The sequence below is a fragment of the Bubalus kerabau genome, chromosome 11 (assembly GCF_029407905.1).
Source record: "Bubalus kerabau isolate K-KA32 ecotype Philippines breed swamp buffalo chromosome 11, PCC_UOA_SB_1v2, whole genome shotgun sequence".
Taxonomy (NCBI): Eukaryota; Metazoa; Chordata; class Mammalia; order Artiodactyla; family Bovidae; genus Bubalus; species Bubalus kerabau.
The window spans coordinates 67,552,922-67,565,788 of NC_073634.1; the positions used below are offsets into that span (position 1 = coordinate 67,552,922).

Here is a 12,867-nt window from a genome sequence, read left to right on the forward strand (position 1 = left end):
ACTTTATTCCTTGCTTGTGTAACAGTCCACTGTTCTGTGCCATGATTTCAGTCAGGGACCTCGACTGGAAGATGCTGTGCTATCTTCAAGACATGGTTTCCATGGTCTCCCCAGAGCCTCTCCCTGTAGCATCATTTAGAAGGGAGAAAGAGATAGAGGAGTGAATACAGAAGGTTTCTATTGGTCATGTCAACTTGCATTCCATTGGCTATAATTCAGTCAGATGGCCACATCCTCTGTAAGAAAGCCTAGAAAATATGGTGTAGCTGTGTTCCTAGGAAAAAGAGAAAAACACACATTTTAATCAGTCTCGGTTCTTGCCTGGAGAATCCCAGGGACGGAGGAGCCTGGTGGGCTGCCATCTATGGGGTTGCACAGAGTCAGACACGACTGAAGCGACTTAGCAGCAGCAGCAGTCCCTAGTATGATCTGACTTCAAGAGCATTATCAGTTTCCCTAGAAACCAGGGCCACTGACATGTACATTTGAGCCAGTGAACACCACTTAGCTGGTTTTTAAAATCTGAGAGATGAACGAGAAGGTGAAAGGGAGACAGCTCTACCTGTAGTCTTAAAAGTCTTTTTCTTAAAAAAACTTTTTCTTTTTAAATCAGTAGCATAGCAAGATGTGCGCTGCAAACTTTCTGTAAGGCCATATGATGATACATATCCGAAATCTCTGAGGATCATAGCAATTCCACTCCCAGGACATGTAAGCAGGGGAGCTCGGTGTCTAGAATGCAAGCCTTGGCAACTACTAGAAACAAGTTTAAGTCTATATACTTACCTCTAAGCCTACAACTTTTATCTATAAAATTAGGGTAGTAAAAATATATACCTCATCAGTTAAGAGACCAAATGAGATAATGCATGTAAAGCCTTCTTGACTACAGTGCCTGGCAAGTAAGAAACACCCTGTAATACTACTGAGTAAATAATCACCAATGTGTGCAGCTTGGACTCAGAAATGCTCATCAGAGATTTGCTACTAATTATTACATATTGAGGAAAACCTCAGAAAGGCCTAAAATAGGAGACTGGTTAAATAAATGATGGCAAATAAATCTGCATCCCTGAAAAGATATAGGAAATAATTCAATAACAAGAAAAAATGTTTCCTATATGTTAAGTTAAAGTGATTAGAAAATGGTCTGTAGGGACTTTTCTGGTGGTCCAGTGGTTAAGAATCTACCTTGCAATGCAAGGGATGCAGGTTCGATCCTTGGTCAGGGAACTAGGATCTCACACACCACAGAGAAACTAAACCCGTGCGCTACAACTACTGAGCCTAAGTGCCACAACTAGAGAGTCTATGTACAGAAACGAAAGACCCACATGAAGCAACAGAGATCCCATAGGTTACAACTACAACCCAACACAGGCAAATAAACAAATATCTTAAAAATAAAGAAATAAAATGGACTGTAATGTATGACCCACATGCACAGATAAATGTATATGTAAATTTATACGCAGAACACAGACTGCAAAGGTATACTCTCAAAATGTTGATGATGGTTCTCTCTGAATGAGGCTGGGAGCAGGTTAAGTGACCTTGTTTTTCCTTTGTAGACCAGTGCTTCCTAGATTTTCCTCAATGAACTTGTATTGCTTTAGAAAAATAGAGCTTTTAAATTCCAGGACATGCTTAATGTGTTAGCATGATTTCTCCTCCCTTTTCACAATAAGTCTTCAAATATAAAGAAAAGTTGTGAAAACTTTTCAGGACCACTTTTTTTCCCATCTTCTAGATTTAACAATTGTTTACATTTTGCTTTTTAATGAAGCATTTTGAAATAAATATAATCATACAATGTCATAAGTTTCCCCATGAATATCTAAAAATAAAGATTCTTACTAAAACAGAAATAATATATGTTGTGTTTTAGAAATGGTAAAATGGCTAGATGCTTCTATTCTTAGGCATATTTTTAAAAGTTAGAGATTTTATGAGACAGGGCCTCAGAAAGTCTAGTTATTAGACCAGGCTGTGCATAGACTTACTACGTTCTATTAAATTGCTGGAGTCAGCTTTTCTCATTTGTAAAATAAAGTTTTCATGCTAAATAACAGTTTCTACTTTAAAAATCATCTTTTCTTTGGGGGCAAGGAGAGAAACAAGTGAATTTCCACAATTAAGGAAGTCTGAGGGTCAGAGCCACAACAAGAGCTAGCGTGTGTCATTGAAGTGAGGAAAATTTGAAATGAGGGAACTGGAGACCAGAGATATTAAGAGATTTTTCTAATTTGTCCAATAAATAAACACACCTGTGACCTTTTGTTTAACTCAAGTAAACTCTGGAAACCCCTCCAACTCCCAGGCATGAGTTTCTGTATTTTAGTTTATCCAAGTCTTTGCATAGCTGCTTTGACTGTTTCATTCTTGTCATTGTGTTTTCCTGTAGCAGGGCCGGCTGGGTAGACCTTTGCCAAGAACATATCCAAGGAGCCCTCTGCCATTCAGTGCAATAAAAAGAAGTGCTGGGCCAGGGCCCCTCGCTCTGCATTTACATCACAAAGCCCAGTGTTCTGCACAGCTCCTCTCAGTGAGAGACCCTTGGAAAACGTCAAATTCAGATCCAGCTTGGGACCCTACTGGCTGAGAGCTTGGTTCTCGTGCACCCTGTGGTCGGGAACTAATCTCAATTCCTCAGTTTCCTGCCCCCGAAATAGAACTCACCCCTCCCTGCAGGAAACATGACAAAAATTCATTGTTTCAGGATTTATTCAGATGCTTGGTTCATTGTGCAACAAATGGCAGTTGCAACTCCAGCCTGAGTACTAATAAACTTGGACTCGACAAGTTACCTCTGTACACAGGCGCAGCTTCCATCATCTTCACATGGAATCTGCTTCTAGGCTCCCTATTTGATGGAAGAACACCAATGAAAAGTCTGAAAACCTAGATTCTCAATTTTCTCTGTGTTTCTTAACTGCTATGTGGGCAACCCCTGAGCTTCCCAGGAACTCAGTTTCCTAATTTATAAAATGGAGGAGTTGGGCTCCCCTGGTGGCTCAAATGGTAAAGAATCTGCCTGCAATCCTGGAGACCTGGGTTTGATTGCTGGGTCGGGAAGATCTCCTGGAGAAGGGAATGGCTATCCACTCCAGTTATCTTGCCTGGAAAATTCCATGGGCAGAGGGGCCTGGTGGGCTATAGTACATGCGGTCACAAAATGTGGGACAAGACTGAGCAGCTAACACTTTAACTTTTTCACTAGTTCTAAGATGCCTTTAAAGATATGTAGAATAACATTTCTAAGGGTATTTTCCCCCTTTTCTGGGGAAAAAGTCAATATTTCACCTGTTTTTTATTTATTTATTTTAATTGAATGTAAATTGCTTTATAGAATTTTGTTGTTTTCTGTCAAACCTCAACATGAATCAGCCATAGGTATAATATACTCCCTCCCTTTTGAACCTCCCTCCCATCTCCCTCCCTAACCCACCCCTCTAGGTTGATACAGAGCCCCTGTTTGAGATTCCTGAGACATACAGCAAATTCCCATTGGCTATCTATTTTACAAAAGTCATTTAAAAAAATACATGAAGACTATCTATTCAACCCCGTTCCCTGTCCTTAAGGCAACTTCTTTACTAGCTCTTTATATTTCCAAAAATAGCCTACTGAATTAAAAATACACATATGGCCAAATCTCCAATTCAGTTTCTAAAAATTTATCCTACTGATAGACAAGAACATGTGTGTGAAGATACACATCACGTTGGTTGTTGTATTATGGTCATTACTAGCCCGCTGTAATAACCTGAATGTTCATTAAGTATATTGTGATGCAATCATACTAAGCCCATTAAAAAAAAAAAGGAAGTAGATTTATATCAACCTGAATCATGATAGTCTTTATGTTGCAAGTAACAGAAAATCAACTGCAAACTTGATTTAAATAATAAAGGAGATTTATTAGGTCTTATAAATGAGAAATCCTCAAGGACTCAGTTTCTTCCCATCTCTCTGCTGTTCTGTCAAGGATAATAGCTCCAGGCAAAGCCTGGTTCTTTCCAGGTGGTGGGGGACTTATCAACCACAATTAGGGTTTCTTGTTCCATTCCAAGGCAAAGACAGTGCTTATGCCCCAGCATTCCAAGTAAGGGTCTGGAAGTTCACTTGGATTATACAAGCTGATATCTGTCATGAGAATGCAAAGTAATGATTAGCTTTGGCCAGTCAGTCCAGGATTCAGTGCTTCCTGGAAGTTTTGTGGGAAGCACAGACAAGTAAATGAATATCTGAGTATTATAGGAAAGGAGGGGAGAATGGACACCCAGTAAGCAGCCATCAAATGTCCACTATGGTATTGGAGTATGAAATAGTTTCCAAGATACTTTGTTAAATGGAAAAGGCAAGATACAGAGGTGTGAGTACAATATGCTACCATTTGTAGTAGAAAATCATACATGCATACTTTTTAACCTTTTTCTTATTGAAATATAGTTAATTTACACTGTTGTGTTAGTTTCAGGTACACAGCAGATTATTCAGTTACACACAAATATATAAATATATATTTTCTTTTTCAGATTCTCTTCCATTATAGGTTATTATAAGATATTGAATATAATTCCCTGTGCTATGCAATAGATCCTTGTTGCTTATTTTATACATAGTAGTGTGTCATGGAGAAGGCAATGGCACCCCACTCCAGTACTCTTGCCTGGAAAATCCCATGGACAGAGGAGCCTGGTAGGCTGCAGTCCATGGGGTCGCTAAGAGTCGGACACGACTGAACGACTTCATTTTCACTTTCCACTTTCATGCATTGGAGAAGGAAATGGCAACCCACTCCAGTGTTCTTGCCTGGAGAATCCCAGGGATGGGGGAGCCTGGTGGGCTGCCGTCTATGGGGTCGCACAGGGTCGGTCACGACTGAAGCGATTTAGCAGCAGCAGTGTGTCTATATTAATTTCAAACTCCTAATATATCTCTCCCCTCCTTCCCCTGCTATCCCTTCCGGAAACTGTAAGTTTTCTGTATCTGTGAGTCTATTTCTGTTTTGTAAATAAGTTCATTTATATCATTTTTAAGATTCCACATATAAATGTTATCAGTTGCTATTTGTCTATATCTGATTACTCCTCTCCACTGCTTTTGCCTTCCAACTCTGGATGATATTGATCTTCAGGATTCTCAAGAAATGAAGAGTCTTCAGAAAAAAAAAAATCTAACTCACTATGCAAATGAAAAGAAATTAGAAATATGTATGTGTTTGTACAAATCAATTTACAAATGTCACTTATCCTGAAAGAGGTTTTAAATAATGCCCAAGAGCTAGTCACTGGGAACTCCAGTAGGTGACATAAATCCATGGATTTTTCTTTTCATACTGAGTCTCAGAAATACCTAGGGCTGCTCAATCAGTCACTCACTCAAAACTGCCAGGAATTCTGACAGTTTCTGATGGTTTCCTGAATGCCTACTATATATTCATGGAGTCAGATCATTGGTATAAATGAGTTTTAGTAAACTGAAGAAAAATTGGAAAAACATCTGTGCTGTAAGGGTGCCTCCCTCCCGGGAAAGGATGAGAGAACTTTACATCATCAGCCTATAGCACTTGGAGCATGAAGCCAGGAATGACTTCAAAAACCCATTGCAAACTGCCAACACTATTTTTGCAAAAAATAAAATTAAGATGTGTGTCTATGTGTAAAGTGCTAGATGCAAGAACTCATTTTTACAATGGATTAGAGGGTTTCAAATGTTTTCATAAGTGGAAAATGTATCAAAAAGGAGAACTGGAGTTAAAAATGTAGTGGTCAAAGCAAATGGTTCCCTTCGACACATAAGAGAGATGGCTTTGCTTGGAAATAACTAGACATTCACTCATTCATTCAACAAACTTCTAATTTAATGCCTGCTCTGGACAAGGCACTGTGCTAAGAGTTGACGAAATAGGGACATGAACCACAAGGATACCAGTAGAAAAACTATGCTTGGAAAGCAGGTAATTATGAAGTGTGGGCAAGACAAGAGGGAAGAGTTATAAACATTGATGGATGCCAAGTACTTGTACGAGGAAAACTATTACAGAGGGGTTACTGTGGCTCATTTGATATTAAGTCATCAGGAAATAAATGTGGGTGAGGTAAAATGGCACAGTAATTAAACACATGAACTCTGAGGTCAAAAAGCCTGAATATAATATCTGGTATACCACTGACCAGCTGCGTCAACAGGTAACATTACTTAACTCTGCTCCTTGGTCTCTATAAGATAATGGAAACAGAGTTCTTAGCATAGTTCCTAGCAGTTAATTGATGCCCCCCAAATTTAGGTATTATTGTTATTATTATTAGAGTTGAGTTGAATCACTGTTTAGTATTATCTATGTCTCTGCTTTATTTTATTATGCATGCAACAGGATAGACTATTAACAGATTTACAAACATTTTTAAGGGGTAGGGGCAGAAGGAGGATTGCAGAGAAATTACCTATGTACATTAAAGTTGCATTTACCTATATTTATTCATTAGCAACCCAGCAATTTTACCTTTTTTATATCACCCTGGCCTCTTAATGTTGGTTCTATGGCCTTTTAATGAGGTCTTTATTTGGCAAAATGGTTACTTATAATTTAACAACTCATTTGGCTTGTTCCAACTTTAACTTTGCTTCTAACATGTTAGATGATTGTAGGCTGTTATTTTTCTGATCTTCTCATACAGCTCTAATCTCATCTTTACAATATCCCTTTTAAAGAACAGCAAAATTATTTGAGTGGGCTTCTGTGGTAGGCTCAAGAGGTAAAGAATCTGCCTGCAATTTAAGAGATGCAGGTTCAATCAATGGGTTAGAAAGATCCCCTGGAGAAAGAAATGTCTACCCACTCTGTATCCTTGCCTGGGAAATTTCATGGACAGAGGAGCCTGGCAGGCTACAGTCCATGGGGTTGCAAAGAGCTGGACACGACTAAGCATGCATACACATACTCTATGACATGGGGACAAGGAGCTAGGAGGAGAAAGAAGCAACTTAGAACAACCATAAACTAGCTGTGAATCAAAGTGTTTATTTTCTGGAAGACTGATTTTTTTTTTTCTATGTTTTACCTTATTTTCTTAAAAATAGTGATAAAAAATGACCTCACATCTCCCTAAACCATCCCTTGGAATGGGATACAATTCAGTCTGAAAGCTAAAAAACACATGATCATTTTGATGAAATATTGTCATTTATAAAGTACAGGTCTCCAAGAAAGATGATACAAAAAACTCCAAAGTAAGTCATCAATATGAGTAACTGAAGGGCTAAGGAGGGAACCAAGAAGAAACTGCTAAACATGGGAAATAGAGTGATTTATGCCTCATTCCAGCTGCCCTGTGACTGATGCTAAACCTCCTAGAAATGGGCCTGGATTAGGAAGACAACTTTTCTCTGTCAGTTCAAGACTCCACATTAAAACAAGGTGAGGCGACCCATGACCATGTTTAACATTGATTAATTCCCCAATGTGACATGTACATATAGAAAGTATGACTTTCAGCCCCCTGGAATGTATCATTTAAGAAAATAGTGGGAAATACTATACAGAAAGGAAGGACCAGGAGTGAATGGGAATGAGAAAAATCCACACACACACACATACACACACACACACACACACACACACACACACAAAGTAATAACACTGTGTTTACTCCTTAATGCTCTCATTTTTTTCTGCTGTCTTTGCATCTTAACTTTCCTGATATGTCTCCCAACACACACACACGTGCGCGCGCACAGATACACTACACACACACACACACATACACACACACACAGAGGAGAGACAGAAAGAGGAAAAAACAGCTAGATCATCTGGATCCATTTAGGGACTGAATTTCCTGAGTGCCAGTGAGATAAACAGACCCTATAATATAGTTGTCACCTGAACAAACCAATGTTTGATCAATGGTCCATTTGCTTGGTGGAGTGTGAACCTTGCCTGAGAGCTGAAATGACAAATATTAGTAAATTATTATCATCACCTATCATCAGACAGTTGGTTCATTGTCCTATGTGGAGTGAATTACGAATTAGGAATCTATATGTAGCTATAAACAGCACCACAGCATGACCAGATCATTGAACAATTGATTCAGCTGCTCCATGCTTTCTGAATAGATCAAATTTCTGTTCTGGAACCAGTGAACCCATGGTGGTGTCTCTCCTCCAGGAGCTCCTAACACTGAGGCCAGTGTTGGTAGCCTTCAATCATTTTAAACAATTAAAATCAGTTGAAAAAAATAAGCATGCACCATCACTAAAAGTATACTTGATCATTTGTAAATTAAGAATCACACATTATGAAACATTAAATAGAAATTAAAAAAGAATGATCTTTTGCAACTTAAACAAGTCATACTATTTTATTTATTAGTAATGTAAAACATCTTTCCACTCTCACCTGAATATTAATATGTACAGGTTGTTATTGAAGATTTCTTATTATTGTTCAAAATCTCAGTTTTGTTTTAAAATAGTTAATTTTATTGTCTGTCAAAAACTGAAACAGTTTCCTTGCAAAGATCTATAGATCTGAATAGAAGGAGAACATCAGTAGTTACACTTTCCAAAGCTTTGTGTTTATACTTGGCCTTCAACCACACCCTCCAATTATTAAAGGGTTTCTGTTGAAATTCCAAAAGTGAATTTCCTTCATCCCTGTCAAAAGTGAATCAGGAGGTGTGGCATGTTAATATGGTTAACACACTCATTCAAAATTCACTGAAACTCTTTATCTGGAGGATTTGAAAATAGATTAGAGTTTTAGTTTTCAAGTCTTTAAATAGTAGAGGTACAAGAAATTTTGTAGGAGGTATACATGATATTTTCAAGAATAAAAATCACATGAAGTTGAAACTATTTCTAAGCATCTGTTTTCCACATTTTCTTTATTGAACCAAGCTTCTTTCAAAAGGCAGTGCCTTCTCCCTTGGTGTTAAAAGCATCATTAGGTTAAGGGAAGGTTCAGAGTGGATGCAAATACCAATTTCAAGTAGTCTTTCTGATTATTTTTTTCTGACTTCTGATCAGATTTGACTGCCTGCATCATTACTTTTTCCTTATAGTTAGACTAATGAGGAGTTTGTTTGAGGAGCAAGAGAAGGCCAATTCTGCCATACGCTTGCTGGGCATTTGTGCATGCACTATTTGTAAAGTATTATCTTCAGTTGATTATTTTCTTGCTGGAATCTTTTAAAGCTGTTTGTCCATTTAGTGAGAATTAATTTAAACTGATATTATTAGCTATAATTGCCAGTTAGGATGACATAGGTATAAACTATAACATGTCTCTACGTGCTGAGTGAACAAGCAAGGATGCTATAGATCATTCAGAGACTTTGGGAATTTCCATTCCTTCTTAGAATGCTCACTTACCACATGAAACTATGGTAATGGATGAATGAGGCCGCATGTGTCAGCCCATATGTTAAATACTATCAAAATTAAAATTTTTTTATTTTTACTAAAAATATTTATAGGGTCTTATACTTTCTCCCTACACCTACCTCACTGGATTATTTTACACAGCCCACTTTGGGAACTACTGTTCTACACAATTTCTTTGCTTTCAGAGCCTTTACACACAGCTGTTCTCTCCCTGGGCCACTCTGCTCTCCACAACCCCGTCAGCGGTTAACTGCTATTTATCCTTGAAGTTTCTTGCTCATGGAAACATTCCCAGATCTTCATTGTCCTCTCAGTTTAGGCCCTGTCTTTTCTGTTACAAAGCTTTCATAGAATCATATTGCCTTCTTTCAAGAGCCCTTCATAGCACATAGTTACAGAATCACCTGTGTGATCAAAAACAGCCTCTCTGCTCTATAGAAACTATAAACTCCATGAAAGCATGGGTCACACTCATTTTCTGTTGTATGTGCCACCCCTAGCATAGTGCTTCCCAAATATTCAGCATCCAGTGAGTATATGTAGGATAAGTGAGTAAATGATTTATAGACTATGAATCTGGAAACCTATTCATATATATATTCATATATAAGGCATCTTGTTTTATCTCTTGTTTTATTGATAGGGAAGCTTTAATGTAAGAGGGATATATCTTGTTGAAAATATGGAGGAAAAAGGAAACCGCACACTGCTGGTGGGAATATAAACTGGTACAGCTATTATGGAAAACAGTATCATGGTTCCTTAAAAATTAAAAATAGAATTACCATATGATCCAACAATTTTAGCTCTGGATATATATCCAAAGGAAATAAAATCAATATCTCAGAGAGACATCTGCATTCCTATATTTATTACAGAATTATTCATAACAGCTAAGTTGTGAGAATAATCTGTCAACAGATGAATGGATAAAGATGTCATATCGTATATAGTGGAATATTACTCAGTCATAAAGAAGAAGGTAATCCTGCCATTTGTGACAACATGGGTGGACCCGAAGGGCATTATTCTAAGTGAAATAAGCCAAACACAGATAGACCAATAGTGTATGACATCACTTTTGTGTGGAATCTAAAAATAAATTAGACTCAAAGAAGCAGAAATTAGCATGGTGGTTGCCAGAGGCTGGAGGATATGGGAAATAGGCAGATGTTGGCCAAAAGATACAAACTTTCAGTTATAAGATGAATAAATTCTGAGAATTTAATCTACAGAATGGTAATTATAGTTAGTAATATTGTAGCATATTCTTGAAATTTTGTGAAGATTGTAGATTGCAAGCATTCTCAACCCTCCAAAAAGAGATAAGTATGTGAAGTGAAAGATGTGTTAATTAACTTGATTGTGGTAAATATTTCACAATGCACACCTATATCAAATCATCACACTGTATACTTCAATATACACAATATTATTTGTCAATTATACCTTAATAAATGGAGAAGGAAATGGCAACCCAACCCAGTATTCTTGCCTGGGAAATCCCAGGGACAGAGGAGCCTGGCGTTACAGTCCATGGGGTTGCAGAGAGTCAGACATGACTTAGCAACTAAACAGCAGCAGCAGCACCTTAATAAAACTAGAGAAGAAAAAAGTCAGGCGGCATCCTCCAGGTCACATCATTAGTTGAAAACAGTCAGAGGAGGAAAACCTGGCTGTCGGTCCCCAAGGCCAGTGATTTTTCGATGCATCCCAAAAGATGCTAAAGTAAAGCTATTCTTGGAAAGTACCTTCTTACCCAGATAATCAGACTCCCTGAGACCAAAAGTTTTCTTGAAGCGGCATCTAAAATAAATTTACAGGAATAAAGTTTTAAAAACAATAAGACAAAGAATCACATAGAAAAGCTTTATAAAATAGGCCATGAATTGGCAATTCATGGAAGAAGAAATCTAACTTACCAATTAACATGTAAAAATATATGTAACCTAAGAGAGGTATAATCTAAATTTAAAGTAAGCTCCTTTTTTTTTTTGCATCAGAATGCTAAAATTCAGAAAAGAATGATCATATCACTGGCTATTTGTCAAGAATGTGAGAAAAATGAACCCTCTCATAAATTCTTTGTGAGAGCATAAATTGGTGCTACAAGGCCTGGACAAAACTGTGCTCACGCACCACAAACATGGGAAAAGTTTCTTAGAAGACGATCATGTTCTACCCACCGGAAGTTGTAGAGAAGTAGGTGGAGCATCCAGCATTCCTGTCTATCAAAGCGTGGGGCAGATCCAACCGGGGGGAACATGTGTCCAGGATCCTTAAGGAGCAATGGAAAGCTCTAACTATTATTATTATTTTTTATTGAAGTATACTTGAAAGGGGAGTTCCCTGGCTGCCCAGCGGTTAGGACTCCAGGCTTTCACTGCAGTGACCCAGGATTTAATCCCCGGTGGGGGACCTAAGGATCCCCACAAGCCATATAGCCAAAAAAAAAAAAAAAAAAAAAATAGTATAGTTGATTTACAATGTACAGCAAAATGATTCCATTTTACATATATATACACATATATATTCTTTTATGTCATTTTTTATTGAAGTATGGTTGATTCATGATTGTTCAGCAGAGAGATTCATTTATACCTATATTCTTTTATAGATTCTTTTCCATTATAGGTTATTACAAGATATTGAATATAGTTCCCTGTGCTATACACTAGATCCTTGTGAGCTCTAACTGTTGCTAAATGAATGTGCTAGAGCCTTTGTGGTGTCAGTCAAGTGCAATAAGTTAAGAACCTTGTTTCCTTAAAACTGTGGCCCTTCTGGGTCTCTTTTCCCAGCACCGTGCACCTACACTTGACATACATCTGCAATCCCGCTCGCTCAGCACATCCCAGATCTCTCAGCCTGATGTAATCTCACCTCCTCTACACCAGGGCTGTGTGTGTTCATCCAGTTAAACTGATGAGGGGCCAAGTGACAACAGCTCCTTCCTTGCTTTCATCAGTTATCTGAATGTCGGCTGACTGTTTAGCTTTTGTTTGTGTCATTTTCCAGATTGGGCAGGGATGTCATAAGAAACTGCTTCCTAGGATCCACATTAACCTTGACATAGCAGACATCTAACATTCTTGCACATTTGAAAAACTGCAAATAAGAAAGCCAGGAAGGCCAGGAGTCTCTTTTTTCAGTTTGGTGGCTTCTGTATGCATGCTTCTCACTCCTCTTCCAGAGTTGACAGTATACTCCTCATGAAAAGGAATTCAACCTTTAAAATGAATACTGAAATTCAAAAACATTGAATATTAGTTTATAAGCCCAAGAAGAGTGAAAAATTAGACAGTAGCCAATAGTGCAAGTGAACAATGAGAAAAAAGGAAAAATTGCTTTCCACTAGAGAATGATGTTCCTGGGTTACCATCCAATAAACTATATGGAACAAATGAGGTGAAAACTTAGAAAGATAACCAGGCTTTTCAACTAGAAATAGATGTGGCATGTGTGTGTTTTAAA

The 12,867-nt window shown here is 37.9% G+C and overlaps 1 long non-coding RNA gene across 3 annotated transcripts in view; it reads right to left on the minus strand.

Annotated features, from left to right (window-relative positions):
- The window catches only part of LOC129622476 (uncharacterized), an 18,601-nt gene continuing 5,734 nt past the window's right edge, over positions 1-12,867 (minus strand). For 2 of the 3 annotated variants that reach the window (XR_008700006.1, XR_008700004.1), the window contains 3 exons: positions 12,277-12,636; positions 11,580-11,671; positions 10,087-11,199 (listed from right to left, as the gene is read on the minus strand). This is a non-coding gene — a long non-coding RNA (uncharacterized LOC129622476). Of the gene's footprint in view, positions 124-10,086; positions 11,200-11,579; positions 11,672-12,276; positions 12,637-12,867 lie in introns of those variants that run through there. The other variant, XR_008700005.1, reaches the window with a different exon arrangement.